The sequence below is a fragment of the Vidua macroura genome, chromosome Z, assembly GCF_024509145.1.
Source record: "Vidua macroura isolate BioBank_ID:100142 chromosome Z, ASM2450914v1, whole genome shotgun sequence".
In the NCBI taxonomy this organism is placed as follows: Eukaryota; Metazoa; Chordata; class Aves; order Passeriformes; family Viduidae; genus Vidua; species Vidua macroura.
In genome coordinates this window covers 27,518,080-27,541,758 of record NC_071611.1, presented here as the reverse complement: position 1 = coordinate 27,541,758, position 23,679 = coordinate 27,518,080, and the positions used below count along the sequence as shown (strand labels likewise).

Here is a 23,679-nt window from a genome sequence, read left to right as displayed (position 1 = left end):
CAGTCAGATGGAATGTGCTCTTGCAGAGTTGAAGACTTTGGAGTCCCAAGCAGTCAACAGGATCAGCCTGCACTGATTGCTGTGTATCATGGCAGTAAAAGGATAATTTAGTCAAAAGACATAGCTTCAAGTAAATGCAGTGTTTGTGAAAGATACCATTCTGATAGCAGTGAAAAGAGAACTCCTTACTGTTTCCCAGGAGGACAGCTTTAGCTGCAGCAAATCAAGTTTTGACTGGTGTAGCACTTCATTTATGTCTGTGAGATACCCAAAGTGATTTATTTTATTGACCAACTTAGCAGCTGGTTTTATCTGTTGCAACAGCCAGTTCCAATCTAGCAAGTGAAGCTGACACTGAGATGAGCTGTATGAAGTTAGACACCTGTCATCCACTTACAACGAGCAGCATATTACACAAGGGTGCAACAGTGTAGGATAGCAGAGGCATGCAGAGACATGTCCAAGCCTAAACCTTAATTTTTCCTGCAGATGCTTTAAATGAGTGTCACTGCTTGTAGACACGTATGTGCTTGGCATTAGACATCTCAAGATACTTTAAAAATTACAAAGTTCTGGAAAAGCCTGGGTCATCAGAGTGCTGCTTTGAAACTGGAAGAGTGTTAAATATGATTTTAAAGGGATATCGGTGGAAAATTATTTGTTCTGAGGGGGAAAAGTTTGAAAACAGAAGCATTGTATACTTTTTAGACATTCTCTTGCAATATAAATAGTATTTCTGAAGGTCTACACCAAGAGGAATTTTTGGACAGGAGGAGTTGCTGTTTACCACTCCTGCTTTCCATTCAATGCATCCACTATGGCTAGGTCCGGTGGGGCAGACTGTGATGCGACGTGCAACAGGCAATACCGGGCCTGACACTGCCAGTCGTGCTGCCCAGTCCGTTCTCAGCCTGTCTGTCGGACGGGGCAGATGGCGCACCCTTGGTTATTCAAACGCCAGGACGGCGGGGCAGCGGCTATTTGGGCTATTTCCAGAGCCTCTCGCCCCGGGGCACGCCAGCCCGCCCACGGCCGCGGTGGCTCCACGGCCCGGCCCGGCTCCCGCCTGGCCTCGCTCTGCACGGTTCCCTGCGGCCGGCGGTGTGGAAGCGGGGGACGTCAGTGTGAGGGGGCCGGTCCTGGGCAGGGCAGGGCGCCCGCGTCCCATCCCTCCCCGCCCCTCGCCGCGGCTCCCTCCCTCTGGCTGGGGGCGGCCGGGTCGGCCCTCGCCGGGATCCCATTCCTCCTCCCTCGGTGCATGGTCGCGGCGGGAGCGGAGGAGGGCGAGCCCGGCGGGGCGCGGGCCGGAGGCGGCGGCGAGAGCGGAGCCTCAGCGCGGAGGAGCCGGCTCTGCCCGGCAGCGGTGAGGCAGCGGCACCGCTGAAGTTGTGCGGTGCTGGGAGGACGGGAGGGAGGCCGGGGACCACTGGCTGCGCTTCCATTCATTACCCGAGAGGCGGCGGGGCTTCTGCTTCTCCCGGGCCAGGGCTATAGCCTTAGGGACAGGCCGGGGAACAGCCGCGACGGGACGGGGCACAGCGCGGAGGTGGCGGCAGGGACGGGGCTGTGGCGCCAGCGAGAGCCGCCCGGCGACCGCCGGGGCAGCGGCGGAGCGGGAGGGCACCCGGGCGCCTTCCCCGCGGGGAGCGCGGCGGGGACCCAGTGCGCGACCCGGCGAGGCGCCTGCGGCCGCCAGCCTACCTCCTTCCCTCGCTCCCTCCTTCCCCGATCCCCTCCCTCCCGCGCGGCGGTCCTGCCGAGCAGTCGCTCCCGGCGGGACACGGCTCTCTCCGGCCAGCGGGCGGGGGTCCGCGGCGCCTGGCCGCGTTCCGCACACACGTTCGGCACCGCGAGGCGGCGGGGCGGCCGCGCTCCCTCCGCGCCGTAAGGAGCGGGGCGGGGCCGGGGGGGGGCACCGCCCGTCGGGGGGCCCCGGTCGGCTTCGTGCGGGACGGGTAGCGGGGGTAGCGGGGGTCGGGCTGCCCGTGGCCGCCCCTGGCCGGGGCACCTGCAGCCTCTCTCCGAGGGCACGGGAGCTTCTTGACTTTCTGCGAGCTGCATCTGGGAGCGAGGGTTCAAAGCTCACCTGGGTGCCTTCACATCGCTGACGTTTTCTGGGGCCAGTTTTTGAGGGAGGGATGTGTGTGTCTCTGTGTATGTGTGTGTGTATATTTTAGTTTTCAGGGCCCTTTAGGGCCTTTCAGGGAAAGGCAGGAAGTAGGTGACACAGGTTACCAATGCACTTTTTTTGGAAGTTTAGGTGTCACTCCAAAGGCATCATTAATGCACTGGTGAGATTGGATCCCATCATTCTGAAGTTGTGGTTGCACTGGAGCAACATCAAGTAAAACAGCATGGGCTGGCAGTGCCATGTCCAGACAAGTGCACACGCTCCCAATACCTGGTAGCAGAGCAGCAGCGTTGCACCATCATAGTAAGTTTACACCAAGCCAGAACTAAGCAAACGAGACGCTGTGAATGTATGCATCCTAATGAGAAATGTATTAATAGGAATAAATGAGCACAATTACGGGGCTCCAGCTGACCTCATCCAGAAGAAAATATTATATATGTTAATAAAAAGATTTGCCTTTCTTAGGGAAAGGCAAATCTTAGGGAAACATTTTTAGGCACCATTACAGATCCCTTAATGAAGATGTCTCCTTGGTCCCAGTCCTGCAGTGGGTTCTGACTGCTCAAGCTCATACCTGCAAGGGGCCCTGTTGTTTTCAATGGGTTTGCTTTGGTCACAGAAACCTTATGGTCCTTATAGTACTTCATAGAGACCTAAATTTATGCTGTGCACAAAAAGTGGCTAACTGGGAAATGTCAGTGACATTACATTTTATTTTTTCTGAATCAAATATACTAGAAAAATATAATCCAAATTAATCTTTGTGGTCTTCTTGAGTATTTTATCCATGTTCATGCATTGTTAGGTCAGGGTATAGGCAGACTGTTAAGATAGTTGTTGATGAGAGAGTTTTATCTCACACACAGTTTCATGGGATCATTGCTCAGTTTTTCATTCCATATGCTAGTTGCAGCCACTCCAGCTTTAATCACATCACTGCTTTCTTCACAGGATTTCTCCCTCTGAGTCATGCAGTGGGTTTAATCAGTATGTAGGAAATTGCCCACTTTATCTTTTTTTTTTTTAGTTAATTTTCTGGTTTTATTAAGCATTCTGGGAAATGTTTGCATGCTGATGTACCCACACATCAGGCAAGTAGTAGTAGTGTGTCATTTTCTTTTATGACTGTAAATCCCTGGGAATGGACGCAGCATTGCTGTGTAAGAATGTTACAGTTATTTTTATTACTTATTTAATCAAAGCATAGTTCCTCCACCTCTTCTAAGACACTCTTCTTGATTGTGCTGGGCTGGTAAGTTAAGATCAGAAGTACTGCTGGCAAAGACTGAAAGGAAGCCAATAATTGCCATGATCCTTTTTCGTGTTCTAGCTTGTAGCTGTGATTGCTTGTGGTGTTCTGTAATACAGTAGGACAATGACTTATTAACTGCTATGTGTTGTTGCATCAGCAGAACCTGACTGAGCTGCAGGTGACTGTTTAGTTGGCAACCAGGCAAGAAACCTGGTGTTTTATTTTGCACAGGGTGTAGACATTGCTGTTTCAATAATAATTACATGAAAAGGAGGATTCATTATTTTCCTGAGTGTTTTGGAGAAAAGAATTAGTATTCATCAAAATTTGTGTTTCCAGAAGATTCTATTCTGTTAGACATTGAGTACCCATTGGAGGGCTCCGCAGTAAAAGAGAAGTAGTGGTTGCAAGGCAGGGGATGTGTTGAAGACAGAATGGCAGCTCCTAGCTAATGTAAGATTTCTACAAATCAGAAGGAAAAAAAAATCAGGCAAGAAAACAAAAAAAAAAATTCTGGGAATTTTACCCTCAGCATCTTAAACCTAGCTTGTTACAAGACAAAAAGGGAAGAGTCTTTCCACCTAGAAATAGGCCTTGGTGAAGCTGCTGTTTGCCTCAGAGCTGTTTGTTAAAGCTTGAAGTGGAAGGGTGAGAGTATGGCTGCCCTGCTGTCCCTAACTGTCCTCGCCTCTTACACACACACTGTGTTCGTGTGTTCGTGCCCAGGCACAAGCATACACAGCTCCTCTTGTTGGCTGACCCTTCACACTTCTAACTGCTGGTAGCAATAAGAGAAACTGTTTTATGTCCACATTCTTTCCCTGTGAACAAGGGCTATGTCTTCCTTTGTCCTGCATTCCTCTGTGTTTTCAGTGCCTCCCTTCCCTCTCAGGGGTTCCCATTTCTCTGCTTTCTGCCTACATGATAAATAATTGTGGGGTGTCAGCATTTGAACTTATTTGGGAACAAGGAAAGAGGTGGCAAGCGGCTGGAAGATGTTACTGATTCTCAGAGCCCTTTTTTGATGCAAAGACAATTGCTGATGTGATTGTAGTTGACAAGTCTGTTAAAATAATACCAAAGAATTTTCCCTTCTGGCTTTTCAGCTTTCTTGAAAATTGACAGGAATTTCTTCCAAAATCACTGTCCTACATACGGATGAATTGGAATAAAGCTCAATGTAGGGCATTTGTAAAGCCCAGTTTAAAAAAATAGTATTGTTATCCCTTGCCTTTTAAAATTGCTCAGGAGTTGTGGCCAGATACTGTGAAAGCTGTCTATAAACAAGTACTGGTTTACTGTCTTGTAAGTAAAGTGATATTTTCATGTTACACTGCTGACAGAAGGTGATGCATTTTGGAAAAAAAATGCAGATGTGAGGTTTTAATTTCTTTTTAATTTGCCTTTGTTTCTTTTTGTGAATAGATTGGGAATGTATCTGAAATTCTGACCCGTGACAATATACATAGCATTTGGACACTTACAGTATGTATCCATGACTGAGTATAAATAAATCACAGCAAAAGATATTTAGAGACTGTTGTGCTGTTTACATACTCAATAGTGCGGGCACTGCTGGGCTTCAGGACAGTTTGGATGTGTGGTGAGGAGGGATCTCTGAAGCCCGGTCTTCAGAGCATACGGTTTATTGTAAAGGACGAAGGGCCCTGCTTAGAGTTGCCAGCCGCAACTCGTGGCAGGCCCAGGGAGAGCGGGGGGAGAGAGAGAGAGAGAGAGAGAGAGAGAGAGAGAGAGAGAGAGAGTGCCAGGTAGGCGTCCCAGCAGGAAGGTCCAAGAGAGCGTCCGGTCCCTTGGCCACACCTTATCAGGGGGCTTCAAGGTGGGCTGGGACAGGACTTGGGCCAATGGGGTTACAGATACCTGATACTTCAGGGGAGGGTTACAGGTATGGGATGAACCATACATTGGGGGGTGAGACAGAACATTCCATTTGACCTTTTAGATCATCAGAAAGGGGGATTGCTTTCAGCTTGGCTATATTATTGTTTTCGAGATGCTCAGTGATTAAGGTTTGGTATTTCAAACCTTGTTTTCATCTCAATATCTGTATCTTCTGACTCTTTTGCCAGGCCATCATATTTATAGGGCCTTGCTATTTCATCTTCCCCAACATCTCCCCCGTTCTGATGAACAACTAAGATGTTAGGTACTGTCTTACTCATTATGTTCTGCACACACTGAAGTATACAGGGTACTGCTACTAAAACTACAATTATCACTATCAGAATAATCAAACCTACTTTACAGAGTTCCTTTAGCCAGGGTGCAGAGCTCCAACCATCAAACAAATTGTCTAGCCAGGATGGATAGACAGATGGTATCAGAGCCTGAAGACTTGGCTAAAGCAACCCAGACATTCGTATTTGATTGACTTACAGGTAAAGCTTCACTACAAGAACTAAAACAAAAGAACAAAAGCAACATGCACGCGCGCAAACGATAAAACTTCATTCTTTTCTTGAGCTGTTCCTGGCAGATCACTTTCTCCTGATGATTCTGCGCAGCTCAGGTCTGGGTGCTTGCTTCTTGGTTTGTACTTGTGGAAGTGCTGGCTGATGTGAGGGTGTCAGTGGGCTTCACGTTCTTTGCTGGGACCTGTGCTGTAAGAACCCTTTCAATTTTCTCTCCCAGAGTTTCTCCAAGTTCATTTACTCGAACTGTTACTACGTGCTGTGGGCTCCCAATTTTGCTGCAGGCATCAATCATTTCAGGCACTGTAGGTCTTTCTTTTCCCAGGGCTTTGATGACTCTCTTGCATTCCACGTTTGCATTATTTTCAATGATGTCCCGTATCACTATTGGACGGGCTATATCATCGCCACATTGTCTCTCTGCTGCTTGGATCACCCAGTCCACAAATGAGGTGAATGGTTCAGATGACTCTTGACTAATTAGATTGTAGGCTTTTTCAAAACTTCCTGCAGGCTGAACTTGCAAAAAAGCTTTGCGAGCCATCTTTTTGATGTCATCTAACACCATTCTGGGTAAATTCACTTGATTTTCATTCTGGTCATCAGGTGGGTCACCTATTAGCTTAGACAGGGTGAGGGCACGAAGGTCTGCATCAGTACATTGTCTATAAGTGTTTAGTACCCCTGTAAGCAGTCTCTTCCATTTAAGTTCCCATAGTATATACTGTGAGTCTGTAAGAATTATACCAGCAAGATTTTTACAGTCATTTGGTGTGAGTGTATGTCCTTCCAGGGTACTTTTCAGCAGTTGTCTAAAATATGGAGAGGAGATACCATTGTCCTTTATTGCTTTTCGCAATTCTTTCACCTCATGAGATGGGATAGCTGTCCAAGTTCTGGGCCCACCGGCTTGCTGGCTGAATATCACAGGCAGTGCTATAGGGTTTAGGCTTTCCTCTTTGCAAATGTCACGTGTGATTTCATGCCAGTCTGTCAGTTGAAGATTATCAAAACTTTTCTGGGGATTTTCTAAATTTGCGATTGATGCTGGTGACTTTTCAGCATTAAGAGGGCTGGCATTTGGAAATGCAATACAGTTCTCTATGTGTCCTGTATTTGTCAAAGTGGCTGTCACATTCAATCCTCCCCCTTCTCGTTGCACGATTTGTGTGCTTGGTTGTAGTCCAGTCCTGCTTGGGTCAGGTACAGGATGCGGTGGCAGCGGCAGGGACGCGGTGGGAGGAGGCACGGTACTCGGTGGCAATGGAGGCAGGTGAAGGGCAGCTGGAGGCTGCGGCTGCGCAGGAACTGCTGGTGGCTGTAGCGTTGGGGTTTCCAGAGGCTGTGCGAGGCGCGCTGCAGTGGGGGCTAATTGTGATGAGGCCGTAGCAGACTCCGGCTGGGGTGGTGGTGTGGGCGGAGACACTTGTAGATGCGGTAAACCCGGAAGTTGTGGTGGCACGGGCTGGTGTCCTGTGGCTGGAATTGGGAGCGATGGTGCTGGCGTGGGAGGGCACAGTGATGTCGGCTGGGGGTAGGCTGCAGCATGGAGTGGGTGGGAACTGGGAGGCTGGATCAAAGGCGTGGTGGAGGCGGCATGGGGGGGGCGGCGGTGTCGCGGTGTGAGGCAGGTCTTCCGAGGGTCACAGGGACTGCGCATGCGGGGGGCGTGTCACGGGATCCGCGTGGTGAGGCATCATGGCGGCCGCCTCGGGGAGCGCAGCAGGGACCGCGTCTGTGGCCACAGAAGGGAATGCCAGGGTGTTGCCACCCGCAGGGGATGGCAGCGCTGCGGCGTGAAGCCCCGGAGCGCCACTGCGCGATGGGGGCGGGTCGGGCCGCGGCGGCGCCGCGGCGCTCCGAGCCGGCAGCGGCGCCGCAGGCAGGGGTGCACTGGGGGGTGCAGGGGCAGAGGACTGGGCTGCTGTCGCGATCCCGGTGGTGGCCGTGGTCCCCGGCGTAGCTGCAGCGGTGGCAGGAACGGGAGGGCTGGCTAGGGATCGCCGCGGAGCGGGGACAGGGCGTGGAGGGCCAGCCGGTGTCTGTGCCACGGAGCTCAGCTGCTGGTAGCTCACAAGCTGGGCTGGGGCAGGGACCGGGCGGTCGGGGAGGCACAGGACCATAGGACTGGGGATGTCGGATGTGGGTAGTGACAACAGTGGGGGAGCCACAGCGTGGGAGGCGCGGGGCGGCTTGGTGGGCTAGACCGCTCCGTCCCGCGGCACAAAAGACGCTGTTGTGGTCAGCACGGTAGATCCGGAATCGGCGAAAGGCAGCGGCAGCGAAGAAACAGCAGGTGCATGCGGGATGTCAGGCAGCGCCAGCGCCGCGGCAGCGAGGGGAACCTGCTGCTTGCAAAAGCGTGGTTGTGTGGCTCTGTAGGAGGCTGGCGATGGCGGCAGCTACGGACGCACAGCACATGGCTGGGGGAGCGGCGGGACTCGCGGGGGGGAGGGGGGGGTACAGCCGGGGTCGCGGGGGAAGGGGGGGCGGGGCCGGTGCAGTGCCAGCAGCAGGAGGTGTTACCGTGATCACATTGCTGGGCGGGCTCGCTGGGGCGGAGGCGGGGGAGGGGCCCAACATGATGGGTCCGGAGCGGGGGGGGCGAACCGCGGCAACCGGAACGGCAGGGGTGAACGGAGTGGGGGGGTGCGGGGATGGAGGGAGCGGCGGGAGGGGCCGCGGGGTCCGGTGGGGGGGCTGGGGCAATGGACGCCGCGACTGCAAGGGCGGGGGGAGGGGCCGCGGACGCCGCAGCCGCGCGGCGCAGGGGGGAGGCGGGGGGTGTGCCCCGCTGCGGACTTGCGGCAGCGTGGAGGGGATTTTCAGGGACAGCGTGGTCCGGCTGAGCGCCTGCCGCGGGCTTCTGCTGTGCAGCAAAGAGCTCAACCAATGCTCTGCACGCCGGGAGAAGGTGAACGCCAGTCAAATCCCGGCGTGAAATAATATTAAAGAGTCTATTTCCAACTGAGTCCCAAAAGTCTCTGGTAAAGACGGCTGAACAGTCCGCATTCGGGAAGTTAACTAGAGTCCATTCTAAAAGGTTTTTTAGCTCTTGCTTAGGTAAAGTACTGTTACTGCAGCGTAAAGAATGCTTAAGTTCCTTATAGAGATCCCGATCAGGGGCAGAGTGGCATTGTGCCCATTTTTACACCAGTGTAGCTCACCTCGATATCACAGGGGCAGGGTCCTCACTCAGAACTCCGACGTGGGGGGCTGGCCAGGCACTCCAGTCGGCGCTCAGGACTCTGCTTGAGGTCCCCCTCAGAGCTCCGGTTTCAGGCGTCGCTCAGGAACGTCTTTCCGTGCTCGGGGCCTCCAGACTCCACTCAGAGCTTCAGTGCGGGCAGTGCAGAGCAGTGCTCGCCTGTGCTCGGTGCACGTGGCGGGGTGCCACGGCGAGGTTCCTCAGAGAGCTCTAGGTAGCTGCCGCGCAGCAGCAGCCGCCTATGCTCGAGGATTGCCAGGCGAATTCCTCCGAGAGCTACAGGTACTCGCTACCTTGTAACGAATTCCCGTGCTCGAGGATTGCCTCGGCAAAGTTATAGAGCTCCGGCTTTCACGCTGCTCAGCAACCATACGCCGTGCTCACGACACCGATTAGGAGGCTACAACTGGTTATTTAGTTACCATCCATGGAGAAGTCTCCCACAGGTAGAAAAGCTGAAGAGGTCTTCAGACACGTGGGGTTGCCGGTCTGTGGGGGTCGGTCTTCCTCGTTGGGCGCCAATCTGCGGGGACTGCTGGGCTCCAGGACGGTTTGGGTGTGTGGTGAGGAGGGATCTCTGAAGCCTGGTCTTCAGAGCATACGGTTTTGAAGGGCCCTGCTTAGAGTTGCCAGCCGCAACTCGTGGCAGGCCCAGGGAGAGCGGGGGGGAGAGAGAGAGAGAGAGAGAGAGGGAGAGAGAGAGAGAGAGAGTGCCAGGTGGGCGTCCCAGCAGGAAGGTCCAAGAGAGCGTCCGGTCCCTCGGCCACACCTTATCAGGGGGCTTCAAGGTGGGCTGGGACAGGACTTGGGCCAATGGGGTTACAGATACCTGATACTTCAGGGGAGGGTTACAGGTATGGGATGAACCATACATTGGGAGGTGAGACAGAACATTCCATTTGACCTTTTAGATCATCAGAAAGGGGGATTGCTTTCAGCTTGGCTATATTATTGTTTTCGAGATGCTCAGTGATTAAGGTTTGGTATTTCAAACCTTGTTTTCATCTCAGTATCTGTATCTTCTGACTCTTTTGCCAGGCCATCATATTTATAGGGCCTTGCTATTTCATCTTCCCCAACAAATAGGTTCCAGTTTCTGATTCCCTAATGTAATTTAAAAAATCAAACAAAAAACCAAAAAAAGCGTGGTCTTTTGATAAAGATTAGTTTCTCCAGCTCTCATTGTCTTCTGGTTCTCATTTTTTCAGCTTGGAGCTCTATAGTTAAGTTAGATGTGGGTTCTTCAAAGGAGAATCCAGAATATTTGAGACATTGATGCATGAGAGGAATGCTGCAAAAATTTGTTCCCTAAAATATTTCTTATGTATTTTGGTTTAGATGTTGTTGGTTGGGATTTCTTTAATGGTGTCTCTGAAGCCCATGGTGAAAACACAGGAACTAAATGATAAACCAGGAGAATGAAATACTATAAAAAGAGCAAAAAATGTCTTGAAGAAAGCATAATTTTGTGTTGCAGCCACTGAGAGTACTATAATGAACCCAGACACACAAGGAAGGCTTAATTTAGCTGATCTTTTCACCTTTAACAGCTTCTAGTGCTGTTAGATTGTTAGAGAAACAATCAATGAAGCAATATTGCTGAAGCAGCTGTATAGTCTCCTTTGTCATTGGTGTCACTGCTGTATTTCAGACTTCTTTGTCTTAATGTCATCTTAAAGGTGGTGAAGGTATTTTTGGACTGGAGTGTTCTATGTGGTATCTTACATCTTACTGATGAATATGTTTTGGCTTTTAATTATACACACAGTAGCAGCTTTAGAGCTGACTAAGTGATCTTCATGCTTGCTGACACCTGGCATTGCATACATTATATGCCTTTCTTGTACATAATTTCTGAAATTCAGTGATAAGTATCAATGCTGTCATTCTGTTCCAGAACAATAGCAGTAAGTGTTGTACATAAAATAATATACTATGCCTTAATAGTACAACTGATACTTTACCTGAAAGTTTAACTGAAGCTTGTCAGCCTTTTCATTCTTTTGATCCCAAGTAAGTTTTTCTGTAAGGGTGCTTTAGGAGAAAGTCCTGTGAGTTTACTAATAGAAATGGTCAATATTGTGATTGTAGCAATTATAACCAGAGCCTGGTCTGAATTGAATGTTGCATTACTTTATTAAAAGCCATACAGTTTTTAAATCTGTTTTGTTTGAGCAGTGTGACTTCTCAGGGTGGTTGAGACTTTGGTTAGCTGTGACAGGACTTTTCTTGGTTCAGCTTTCAGTGATGATCCCTTAAACCTGTTTGGAAAGAATTACCTGTGATGTGGGAAGATAAATTCAGTCTCTGTATTTATTTGATCTTCTGCTGAGATTGCAGATAGGGTGCCAGTTGGTGCCATCTGTGTTTATAGATTTTGCAATAGTATTCACTGGGAGATTATCTGAAAGCCAAATCAGTTGACATAGGTCAGTGAATTGCAGTTTGCAAGGCTTGTGTCTGGGATCATTGTAAACAAGTTTTTCAGACTTTTCATTGGACTTTCATTTGCCTAAACCTGACCTCATCACTGAAGTGTGAGGTGGTGATAATACACCAGTATTATATGTTGGCAGATACATTTGTCTTTAATGGTTATGTACTCTTGTTTTGTCTCTTAGCATGTGCATATTACTTTGATACATCATCTGCAAACAGTAAGTGTGTGGAGGGAAGGCTGTGCCAAAAATACTTCCATATAAAGGGGTGAGGTTTTTTATTTAATGTTTAATAAGTCATATATATATATATATACAGTAAATATAGTTACTGTTCCTACAGTTAAAGTACCTGCAGAAGGTGTTGCAGATAAGAGCACATATTCTATCAGATATTAGGAGTTTACTGACGTTCTGGTTTCAGCTGAGTTAGTTATTTTCCTTCATAGTAGCTGATATAGTCCTATGTTTTGGGTTTAGTATGAGACTGATGTTGATACCACAATGATGTTTTTGTTGTTACTGAGCTGTAGTCACACCATGTCAAGGACTTTTCAGCTTCTCATGCTCTGATAGCAAGTAGACTGGGATGAACAAGAAGTTGTAAGGAGACGCAGCCGTGACAGCTGACCACAATTGGCTCCAGGGATGTTTCACACCAAGTAGCATTGTGCTCAGCAATAAAGCTGGGGGAAGAAGAAGATTGCAGTGATGACTTCATCTTCCCAAGTCACTTTTACCTGTGATGGAGCCCTGCTGTACTGGTGATTGGTGAGCACTGGCCTGCCCATGTGAAGCATTAATTCAATTCCCGGTTTTGCTTTGCTTAAGTGCATGGCTTTTGCTTTACCTATTGAAGTGTCATGAGTTTTATCATTTTCCCTCTTCTCATTCTCTTCCCCATCCCTCTGAGGGAGAGTGAGTGACAGTCATGACAACTAAAGCAGTATTTGTACAGAGTACCTTGACAGAGTTCTTTTGTGCAAAGAATGGCAGCATCTTTCTGCACAACTGTTTAGTACTGATAAGTAATACATACTGAAATAAGCTTGAAATATAAATATGCTTGAAATAAAAATATTGGAGAATATCTTGTGCAAATACTCTAGTTCTTGCAGCCTTCTATGAAATGTTTTTCAGAAAATAAGGCAGTAGGTATTCATGATCATCATGACAGTTTTAGCAATTGTAACTATTTCAGAATAGCCACCTGACAAATCCTCAATGTCATTCTGCACAGGCAGGTCTGAGTAATTTAAAGTTTACAAGAAAATTTTACATGTGAGTTCTAGTTTTAATATGGTAATGTATTCTTTTATTTTGCATGCTGGAAATAGTAGCATATATTTTAATTTTATATTCAGTCATATTTATGGATATGTTTCTGTGCTCTTAGAAAATAATTTTAAGTTCAACATAAGTGGTAGGACGAATTCGGCATGATAGTAAAAGTTCCATGCATTCTTACATCTCATCACTCTCTCTCTGTGTCTCTGTGTATTGATTTTTCTCCAGATAGTTTTTATCTGGTATGGTTTCCCGTTTAAGGAGTTAACAAAGGTCTCGGTTTTGTCTGTTTTGGGGCTTTTAAAGGTATTAATAGACATAGTATATGACAACTGGCATATAAGATATTCTGCAGACTGCCCAGCTGATTGCACTGCTGAGATGGTAGATCATTTAGTAGAGGTATCCAGTTTGCAGGAATGTGGATGAGGTTTGTGTTGTGTATACATGTTTATTTAATCATTAGTCATGATCATGACTGCATAAAATCAGTGCAATTACCTTCAACCAGTCTTTACATCTAAGTGGCCCAGACCACATTCCATGACAGCCCTGACAACTTGAATTAGAGCTTGCCTTTTATCTCAGCTGATTTTGGAGTACGGAAATATCCAGCCTTTCTTGAGCTTGGTTACTGCAAGAATGCTACATGTTAACATGAAAGAGTGAAAGTCCTCCCTAAAACAGAGCTTTAAGAGTAGTCTAATTTTTGGTGTTTGACTAGCCTGTATCAACAGTTTACCTTGTTTTTCTGTTGCTCATTGCATGCATTGCACAGTAGATAAACAATCCTTAAGAGTGCATTAGGGCTGTCTCACATACTCATGTGCACTGTATTCTGCATAGTATGCCTCCACTTCCCAACCAGATTTAAAGAATGGCAGGCAAGGTCAGAGAGTAGAAGTCCATATTTTCAGCAAAACATCTCCAGCTCTTGGCTGGTGGTTCCTCATTTTTTCCAGAGGCTCCTTGGAGATGGGCAAGGAAAGGGCCTCAATAAATAATTTATTTGTGAGCAGGTTGTGACTTCTTTTTTTTCCAGAGCAATCAACCCTGTAGCTCCCTTTAACCTTCCACCCCCTCGGCTTTTTTATTTTGATGTTGTTAAATCATTGAGAGGAAGAGATTCCATCTGACATCCCAAGAAGATGTTACAAAGATAGGACTAGAAGAGATCTTATGGCATCATCTACCCCATTCTTCTGCCTCAGATTAGCATCATCTGTACCTGTCATCTGTGACTTGTTCATTGGCCTCCCTTACATCATCATGACATGTTAAAATTTTCTTTGTGTGTTATCCAATTCATTCCTTTCCTGTAGTAATTTAATACTACAGTTGCTCATTCTACATCTGTCAAGGGCAAAGCAAGTAATTATTTTTTATGTATTGTGGTTTTTTAACTGTAATAGCCTGCTTTTTTTCACCTCACAGGTGCTGGGCTTTGTACACCAGTTATTTTTGTTGCTTTTCTTTGAGTTACCTTTCATTACTTCACATCTATTTTGTTTGTCCAGTTAAGAATATATTTATCTTGAGGCTCTAATGATGTAGAATAAAACAGAATGGGATCCTCTTCATACTTACTGACATGATGAGGATCTTCTTTTCAGCCCTATGACTCTCTTCAGCAGTTAAATTGGTGAGGAGAAGAGACAACTGGGATGTGATGATATTTTTATAAAAACATGAATGGTGTGGTGAGGGGCTTAGGGATAAGTTGTTCATTTTCTCTCCCGGTACAAGAACTAATGAGCATGAAAATGAAAGTTGCAGATGTTGGGTTTGGAATAGCAAAAAGAGGAGTTTTGTCATGCATATATATTAAGTTGTGTAACTCCACAGGATGTTGTGGATACTGAAAATTTATACCAATTTGAAGTGAAACTGGACAACATTAATGGAAAAAGGAGTCTGTAAGGGATTATTAAATACATAAGCATGACCTCTGGCTTTGAAAGTCCCTGAGCTGCAAGTTATTGGAGACAAGTGTATTTGGGGAAAGTATGACTAAACGATTACACTATTCTCATGCTCTTCCCCAGACATCTGCTTTTGGCTGCTTTTGGAGACAGAGGTACTGGGTAGATTATTTGACCTGGCATAATTTTAGATTTGTGCTTTTAAATTGTAGAAAAGACACATTTTTCTATGAGTTAACAGCTCACGGTAGCATCTGCAACCCTTGTACTTTTTAGACCAAAAGCCTCCAATCCATTTTCTGTGTAATTTAACACAGAAGAACTTTCTTAATAAAACACAAAGATTACCATGAACATTTGTCTCCTGCCAGTTGGCGTCAACTGCAAATTATGTTTCATTTCAGTCATGCTAAACTGCCAGATGAGATAATACATATTGTCTCATTTAGGCAATCTAGGCAGCTATGTCTGTAATCCTAACTTGGCTTTTCTGAATTATTTTCTCCTATGTGTGTGTGAAATTGTATTTAATATGAAAGTTTTTTGGTATTTTGCCCATCTGCCTTCTACTGTAGATACATTTTAACTGCTTACATGAACACATGCTACATGAGATTACCTGCAGAGTTAGAGAAAAGACTGAATGCCTTTATGTTTCTGATAGGGACAGAGGAGTATAGAGGGAGGAGGATGCTTTGTTGCTCTTTACCCTACAGACACTGATTTACTGGCTTGATTTAGATTGTTGATTCAATAATACATCTTTAAGGCACTTGTAAGCTAATCAAAACCCATAACCACACAATGCAAATGTCTCATGTAAATATAACTTTTCATCCCCAGTTTTAATGTTAACCTTATACTAGTAGGTTTTCTGCTCTGTCAGATGTTGTTCATCTCTCTGTGACTCTGACAATACCTAAACAGATATTGTTTGTACTTTAAAGCTGATGCGGAGTCAGCTTGAATGCAGCATCCTGCGCTCAGGCAAACCTGACAGAAATGTGCTTGTCCTTGGGCATAAATTTGTATTCCATAGTGGTCATACAAAATGGTCATGTACCACATGGTAATCTGGCATTAATGAAGACACAGCTGTATGTTGCACATGTCTTCGTTACTTTTCTGTCATGTATTAATATGTTTAACACATTTTGTCTGGGTTTTCCAAAGTGAGTGTGGGGGTTAAATTAACAGTGTTTTCACTCCAGACTTTGTCTGTAGGCTGCTTCATGTTTTACCCCATAAATGTTTCCTCTATTCTTGTAATATCAAATAAACAATTTTATGTTCTTCCTTCAGTGGTTTGGGGCATGAGGAAAAGCAATTTTGCCAGGAGGTGGAAAGCCTGTGCAGTGATCATAGTGGCAGTGAGGGTGTTTTATGCCAGGTATTAGGCTGTTCTGTGTTACTGGTGGTTGATTTCCCAGATTTATCCTGTGCTACTGCAGTGGAGTCTAAGTTGAAGAGGCAAGCATCATGCAGGTATTAGGAAGTTCCTTCCTGAGCCTTTGTAGTCTGTAACTACATCTGTTGTTGGGGTAAATTGATCATACTTTTACTCCATACACTTTGCTTCACACACCAGAGTGGGCTTTATTTGAAGTGTTTGGCTTTGGAGGTGGGAAGGGAAAGGCAGCATTTTGGTTTGTGTAGGTGAGACTGTTGAAGTTTGTTGTAAATAACTGTGAGTGCTCTCTTATTATTGTTGGGATATTTGTATATTGTAACTACTCTGATCTCTACACATTGAGTGAACGTTAATTAATGTTAGTACAGTAAAGTTGTTTTCTGACTGCTTTAAGAATAGACTGTAGGAAACCCTAGAAGGATTCTTTTGTTCGAATATCATCATTTGATACTTGCAAATATTTGAACTGATGATGTGTTTGCATATAGCAAATAGAATTCTCTTCTCTGAAGGATTATTAAAGCTATGCCAAATTCAGTTAGTCACACTCCAACAGCATTACAGCTGGGTATTTTGGAACTGATAAAAGACACGATTCTTTTTAGGCAATAAGGTTTTCCAGCTCTTTTGTTGGACTAAAACACCTCTCCTGTATGGACAGAGAAAAATTCAGCTGTCTTTAACTGAGCATACTTACAAGTGTGCCAGGTAACATAAAGCTACTGTTTAGATATCTAACTGTCTTTTAGCTGAAGAATAGTGCAAGGTTCTTTCCTTTGCCAGAGATTCGGGGAATGTATCGGAGAAGCTCACAATTTAAATGTGATCTGTGAAAACAGTAAAACAAAAACAAAACCAAAAACAAACAAACAAAAAACAACAAAACCAAAACAACCCAAGAAACTTTGTAATGGTTTTTCTCCATTTAGCCTTTTGCTATTGAGTTATGCTGTAAAAAGGAAAAAAAAAGTATTTTATCTAGGTAGCTATCATTGATTGATTGTTCATTGACCTCAGATATTCATTGAGTAATTTTTTTTTCTTCCAGTGAGGATGAAAAGTTCAGATTTGAGTCAAACAAACCAAATAATTTGGAAAACAAATCTTTCTCTTTCCAATGCACTTCCTTTACTGGAAGGACTGAACAGTATCAGTGCTATATTGCTCTGTTGTGTTCTTCTCTATCTGATAATGTGAAATGCTATTTAGAAGCACTGGTTAATTAAAATTTAGTAGTAATAGTACATCAGACTTGTGTCTGTCTGGTCTGAGGCATTATTTATCAGCTGAAGAGAGCAGTTTATGTATAGCCGTCTTTGCAAAAGTAAAATATACTCTACATTCTCTCCAAAGCCTTCAGCTGTTACAACTCATAGGAGGAAGTTGTTCTGATAACTGAGGAATGAGCACTTACTGTCTCAGTGTATGGTGAAGTGATTTGCAGTCTAGGGGGAAACACAATTATCTACTACTTACTTCTTGTAGGCTGACTTAGACCATTATGTGTCCTTCCTCAAATTCTCAGAAGTACAAAGTTTCTTTTTTAGAAAGCAGAGGCTTATTTTTAAGTTGGTTTTCTGTGATTTTCTGCATAGCCTCAGAAGCTCAGAACATCACTATGTATCTTCTTATTTAAAGACGAAGCAGGTATGGTCAAACATTTGTTTTTTCTAAAGGAACTGTAATTGATAAGAATAAGAAAAAACACATTACATTAAATAGGAACAAATAAGCATTTAATAGGGCTTAATATACAGAGATGTCTTGAAGAGTCTTGTGCGTGGGGCGCTGTAGTCATAGAGAGGAGAAAGCAGAAGATCTCTTTGCTGTATGCCACTGTTCTTGTTTTGCATATAACTAAATTGATTATTTGATCCTGGATGAGTCATAGCTCTGAATTTAACTAGTTCAAATTATGTTTTTCTGTTGTTTTAACAAGTGCATGCCATTAATAGTTTAATAATGTCTTTATCTGTGAACCAAGAGAGGAATGAACATTGCTGCTCAACCTTGTCCTTAGTGAGTAGGGGCTGATTTTAAGCTTTGAATCTTAATTTCTCCATGCATAATTTATTTTAGTTGTTTTTATTTGTGTGTGTGTTTTTGTTTGACTGAGGTAAAGATTTAAAGAAGAAAACTATATATGGCTATAGTCAGCATAAAACTATCTAGGCTGCAGAAGCTTGATTTTTTTTCTGGTTTTTTTTCCTCCTTTTTTCTTTGAAGTTCACATGCCCTCACAGTGGAATAAATGATTCAGTAGTTGGCCCATCCCCCTGGATTATGGATCTGTTGAGAGCTAAGTTTTTGAAAGACTCCTGTGTGATCTATCTTATTTTCAAGATAGGGTGCATTTGTTTTTTGGAAAGAGCAGACATACCTAACCTGTCAGCCAGTTGGAGGAGAAGCAGCTGTTGAATGAAAAATTTCATATACCTTCTTCTGTAGTTTAACATGATCAGGAAGTAGCTGGTTTTCCTTTTCCTTTGCATGTAGGTTTCCTTTCCATTGTAGGCTGCCACAAAATCATCCATACCCACTTTTGTGGTTGCTGACTGTGGCTCAGAGACCTTTGTAGTTCTGAGGGCTTTTTATCTTGAAATTTTAAAAAGTAAATGCAGCAGTCAACAGAAGACTTTGTTTTTCCTGTTTGCATTGGATTGTTGAGGAGTTCAAGCCTGTGAAGAGGCCTGTAGGTCTTCCTATATCCTGAAATGCCACTAGGATATCTGACATTGAGTCTGGCAATGGTGGTAGTTCTTGGTGCTGGTAACCATTTGGTGAATGTCTCTCTCTCCCTTTCCAGCCATATGTAAGTGATCTGAGCATTGCCCTGAGTGGGTGAGTTGCTTCATCACTAATATGTGTGACTTTCTGGAGGGAGTGTGTGGTCCAAGAGACCTCACAGATTTCCTGAACACGGCCCACACTGTAGTTATGTCTGTTATTTATTATATCCTTTCAGAAACAGAAGATAAACTAGTTTCCCTGATGACTATGTTTTTTCACATGCTTAAATGAGCTTCTGCCTGTAGAGGGGAGATATTTTGGCTCCCTTTCACTTATTTTTCTGTGTACTAATGTTTTTGCGCAGCTCAGCTGGAAGATTCACCACCTACGCATTGGTTTGTTCCAGCACAAGATAGATAGCTGTTTAAATATGTGAATAGTTATATTTTTAAACTGTCTGGAAAATATTACAAAAGCAAATGGTTGTGTGTTGCAGTTTTTATAATGTTTAATATTTATAATAATGTGATTGTTTGTTACATTGGTAATTTTTGAGATGTATTTTGAGTTTCACAAAAAACTACACTCTTAATTTTGATTGATTTGATACATGAAAAGAATAGTGTTTGATCATAATTGGCACACAGAACAACTAATTCATGATTTTCCAGGACAGAAGTCTGTGAAGAAAATATCAGATAGAGACATCATAGTACCATCCCTCATTCAGCATCAAATTCCCAAATTAAGTAAGGGGAAGAAACTGATTGAGTTTTATCTTGAAATACATTATTTAGTACTATGTAGCTATGCAGTTTAAACTAAAAAGAAAATGGGTTAGAGAAACCTAAAAACTATTAAAAAAGTAGGAAAATCTGTAAGATCTGAGTTTGAGGTAGTAATGAAAAAGACGAGTTCCAGTTGTATGCAAAAATATTCTAGGGACCAAGAAAGGGGAGGAGAGAAAAAGTGTTTCTTTCCTATTTTATAAATGGACTTCTTTCCTATTTTATAATGGACTTCTTTGTCCATTTACATCTATGTCTGTTTGAATTGCAGGCATTTCAACATACCTGTTAGGAAAAGTTGTTGATTAACTCACAGGAATTAAGAAGAAGATGTCAAAAGGATCAAAGGGTTGGTGGGAAGATTTATGAGGAAAACAAAACTACTCTTAATAGCCTTTTTGAACAGTGGTGAAATTAGGTCAAAGAAGCAAGGTGATAATGAAATGAAGAAAATGTGAGCTGTGTGTCAGTGTTACATTTTGTATTGAAATAATTTTCTCTGGAACTGTTTCCCATCAAATACCAAAAATTGCATTAGTCAGATACAATAAAATTAAATAGATTGCTTTGTTCAGAAGGCAGTGCTGTAATGAGCAGTCTTGCACTGACCTAGAGTGAGCAGACTGGCTATTCCCTACCTCCAATTTCTGAGAACCATTTGTGGTGTTTGTGTTGTTTTTAGATGAACTTCAGCTTCATTAGTGCTAAAGTTTATTAATTATTGAACTTGTGTTAGAAGTTGTAGTGGAAATATTTTCCGAATATTGATCTTAATATGCAGAATCTACATGTTAATACTTAGATGTGTAAGTTTACAGTTAACCCCTTTCATTCTCCTTGTCTGGAAAACTTTAATGTGTGATGATGTCAGATGGCTCATGTAATCAGTCATTGGAAATTTTAAATGTAACCAATAGGCAATGAATTTGATCAAACAAAACAAATAAATATGACCTCTGCTTTAAAAATTGGGGCAGTGTTAATGCAGAAATTTTTTGAACAAAAGGAATAGCTGAGGTATTTCCATTCTCTTCCAAAACCTTATAACTATATCTCTTCTTATGAATTAATGAGTACTGTTCATAATGTACTTCTCAGCTAAATCAGTGACCAGCTGCATTTGTAGGCATACAGTCTTCTGGTGTTTCCTTAAGAGGTGGGTTGGCACACTGCCAGGAAGTGTGGTTCATTAAATTAATTATCCCTGGTAAATACAAATTTTGAAGTTATGAGGCACTCGCTTACTTCATAATTTGAGGAAGCATTTTGTGATTCTGTCTGCTTTAATTTATAGTTTGTGCATTTACAGTTGATGCTTTTGAAAGATAAATGTGGCCCAAAAAATGAATACAATTAAAAGTTTGTAAAAGCAAAGTTAGCTCATCCCTTTTTACAGTTACTTTATTCATTGCATTGTTGAAGTATTGGGCTTTTTAATTGCATGACTGGTTTAAATGGGTTGACTTTTAAAGGAGCAACAAATTCCTCAACTTGTCCATATTCTGGTATGGCTGCTGTTGAGAAAAAGTGCTTCTAAGAAACTTCGGTATTCTGAAACATAACTGAGGGACATTGTTTTGCAATTAGGAAAATGTGTATTATCAGTTGGTCTTTCATTACAGCTAGGGATTTTTTTAACATGAAAATTTAAAGCATGATCTGTGGAGTAATGGTTTCATTCTAAAACAGTCTGCAATAATATCTTTGCTTTTCTCTTATAACAGATGATGCAAAAGTAGATGTTAAATTGGACTTCATTTAGATAGGACCAGAATAGTAGAAAATTAAGTGGTGTCAGTTTCTTAATAAAATTTCAAGTATTGATTTTTGTATTGTTAAAAGGAGCATCTGTCTTGTTTCAGCTGAAATGAAGATAATTGCTTCCAAAAAGTGCACGTTCACTTTAGTATCTTGAATTTTTTTGTCCCCTACTCCTGGCAGTTCGTCAGAGCCTGCATTTATTATTCTTTTAGTCAAGTAATGAAGCTTGTGTTAAGCATTTGAGAAAGAAATGGGTGTAGATAATAGTGAAAGGAGAGGAGATTTCCTTAAGAGACCTGTTGCTGTTTGGGGATTTTTTTGTTTTGTTGTGTTTGGTGTTTTTTTAATTTTTTGGGGGGGGGCTTTTGGTTTTTGTTTTTTTTTTTTCCATTTGGTGGGTTTTTTCCTGCTTTTTAGGGGGTTTGGTTGGGCGTTTTTTGTTTGTTTTGTTTTTTGGGGAGGTTTTGTTTGCTTGTTTTGGGGGTTGTTTGTTTATTTGGGTTTTTTGTGACTGATCTGACTTTGGTAGGAGAAGAATGTTCTGAGTCTGCATGTCAGCAGCTTTGGAGAGGGTGTCCAGTACTGGGAGGTTGTCTTGAGATACCAAGTGAACAGGGCATATTTTTCAGTCACTTCCAAAAGCCTATTTCTATTCATTTAACTAACTTATTTATTTATTTATTTAATGTAGCATTGAAGACACAAATTCCAATTCTTAAAACATGGTAAGACTGTATAACAGATACATCATGAACTATCTGAGATACACTTTCAGATGTTTTCAGGAGAACTGTAGTTGTTATGGTGATAGGACACAGTTTTATGGTTTTAAAAAAACAAAAAGGAACTGGAGTATGTTAAATTACACTATAAGCATTCTATCTACTCTTTCTCTTCAGGAGGAATTACTGTTTAATGTTGTCCGGAGCTGTATGGAGTTGTATGGAGGCCCATAATGCTGTGCTGAGCTCCTGCTGATGAGAGTTTTGGGTGTTTTTAAAGTTACCTAAGCAGCTGACTGACACTTATAAGACGTAATCTTCCTTTCCTTTATAAAATTCTGCTTTGGACACTTTAGGAAAATACCAGCATCAATTATAACATCAACTGGTGCTGAAAATTTTAATAACTAGGAATAACTGTAGACAGCCTTTAGCTGTATATTTGGGTTTCAAGTTTAGGTAGATCTGTTGATCTAAAATTGAAAAAAATTACTTTTCTGAAAAGCACTGAAAGACAGATGGCCCATGTGGCGGTGATGGTGTTGCAGTACCACAGAGATCTGACTGAAGTTTAGAGGTACTATTAAGGGTAAAAGGAGGTGAATTGAAATGTTTCGTTTCCACCCATCAAAATTATACATGGTATATATGCTTAGGATCACATAGATGAGAAGAAATTAGTTCTGCATGTGCAGAAATGGAAATTGTGGGCTGGAAATTTAATTAAAAACCCAAGTCCAGCATAGCTAATGTAGTCACAGTTAAAGCCCTTTTCCAATAGTAACTACTCCAGGCCAATTTTCAATTGTCTTAAAATTCTGAAAGAACATCTAATTGTTTGTAAATTATTTGAGAGCATACAGTTGCTGGAGGGCTTGTGGGTCCCGGAGCCTAGTCTTTAGCTGTTGTATGCAGCTATACAGTAGATTGTTAATTTTAAGAGCTTTGCAGAGTATGTCTTCTCATCATGACACAACTCAGAATGCTTCCTCAGTGCAGCCTATTTCTAGGATACACAGTATAGCTGTATTAAATCTGAAATTACAAAAATACTACTTTTTTACTTTAATCATTTGTTAATCAAAGTTATTAGAGGAGGATAATAATCAGTGTTCTCAGAACTTAGTATCCTACCTATTTCACCTCACAGATGACTTCAGTTTTTGGATACTGAGGAGTCACCTACACATCTTCTTTAGGAGAAGTCAAAACTGCCGCTTGAGTTTGATTGTCCTGATCACTCTGCTCACGACTGTTGAGCTTTTTCTATAAGAAGCAAATTTAACTGCACATTACAGTTTGGGCATTAGTATGAATGGCATAACTGTAAATGAGAGAGCAAAACCAACAAGATATTTATAATTAGTGTTGTTCAGTATTTGGAACAGACACTGTAGTGCTTATCACAAATCTGTAACAAAACAGGCTCCAGTCCAATAACTACAACCATAAACAGAATCAATTAAAATCACCAAGGCCAAAGAAAGTGTATTCAGAAAATCTGGAAAAGCTGAGCAGTTAAATTCTCTGTTATGTTAATGCTATTTACATCTCCATCCTTTTCACCTTTCTCACCAATTTTTTTTTTTTTTCT

The 23,679-nt window shown here is 43.2% G+C and overlaps 1 protein-coding gene across 1 annotated transcript in view; it reads left to right on the top strand.

The window, feature by feature from the left end:
* The first annotated feature begins 1,302 nt into the window (after positions 1 to 1,302).
* LHFPL2 (LHFPL tetraspan subfamily member 2) overlaps positions 1,303 to 23,679 on the top strand; it is a 126,608-nt gene continuing 104,231 nt past the window's right edge. Inside the window, exon 1 of the mRNA XM_054003916.1 lies at positions 1,303 to 1,363. The gene's annotated coding sequence lies outside the window, so the exon portion shown is untranslated. The remainder of the gene's footprint in view (positions 1,364 to 23,679) is intronic.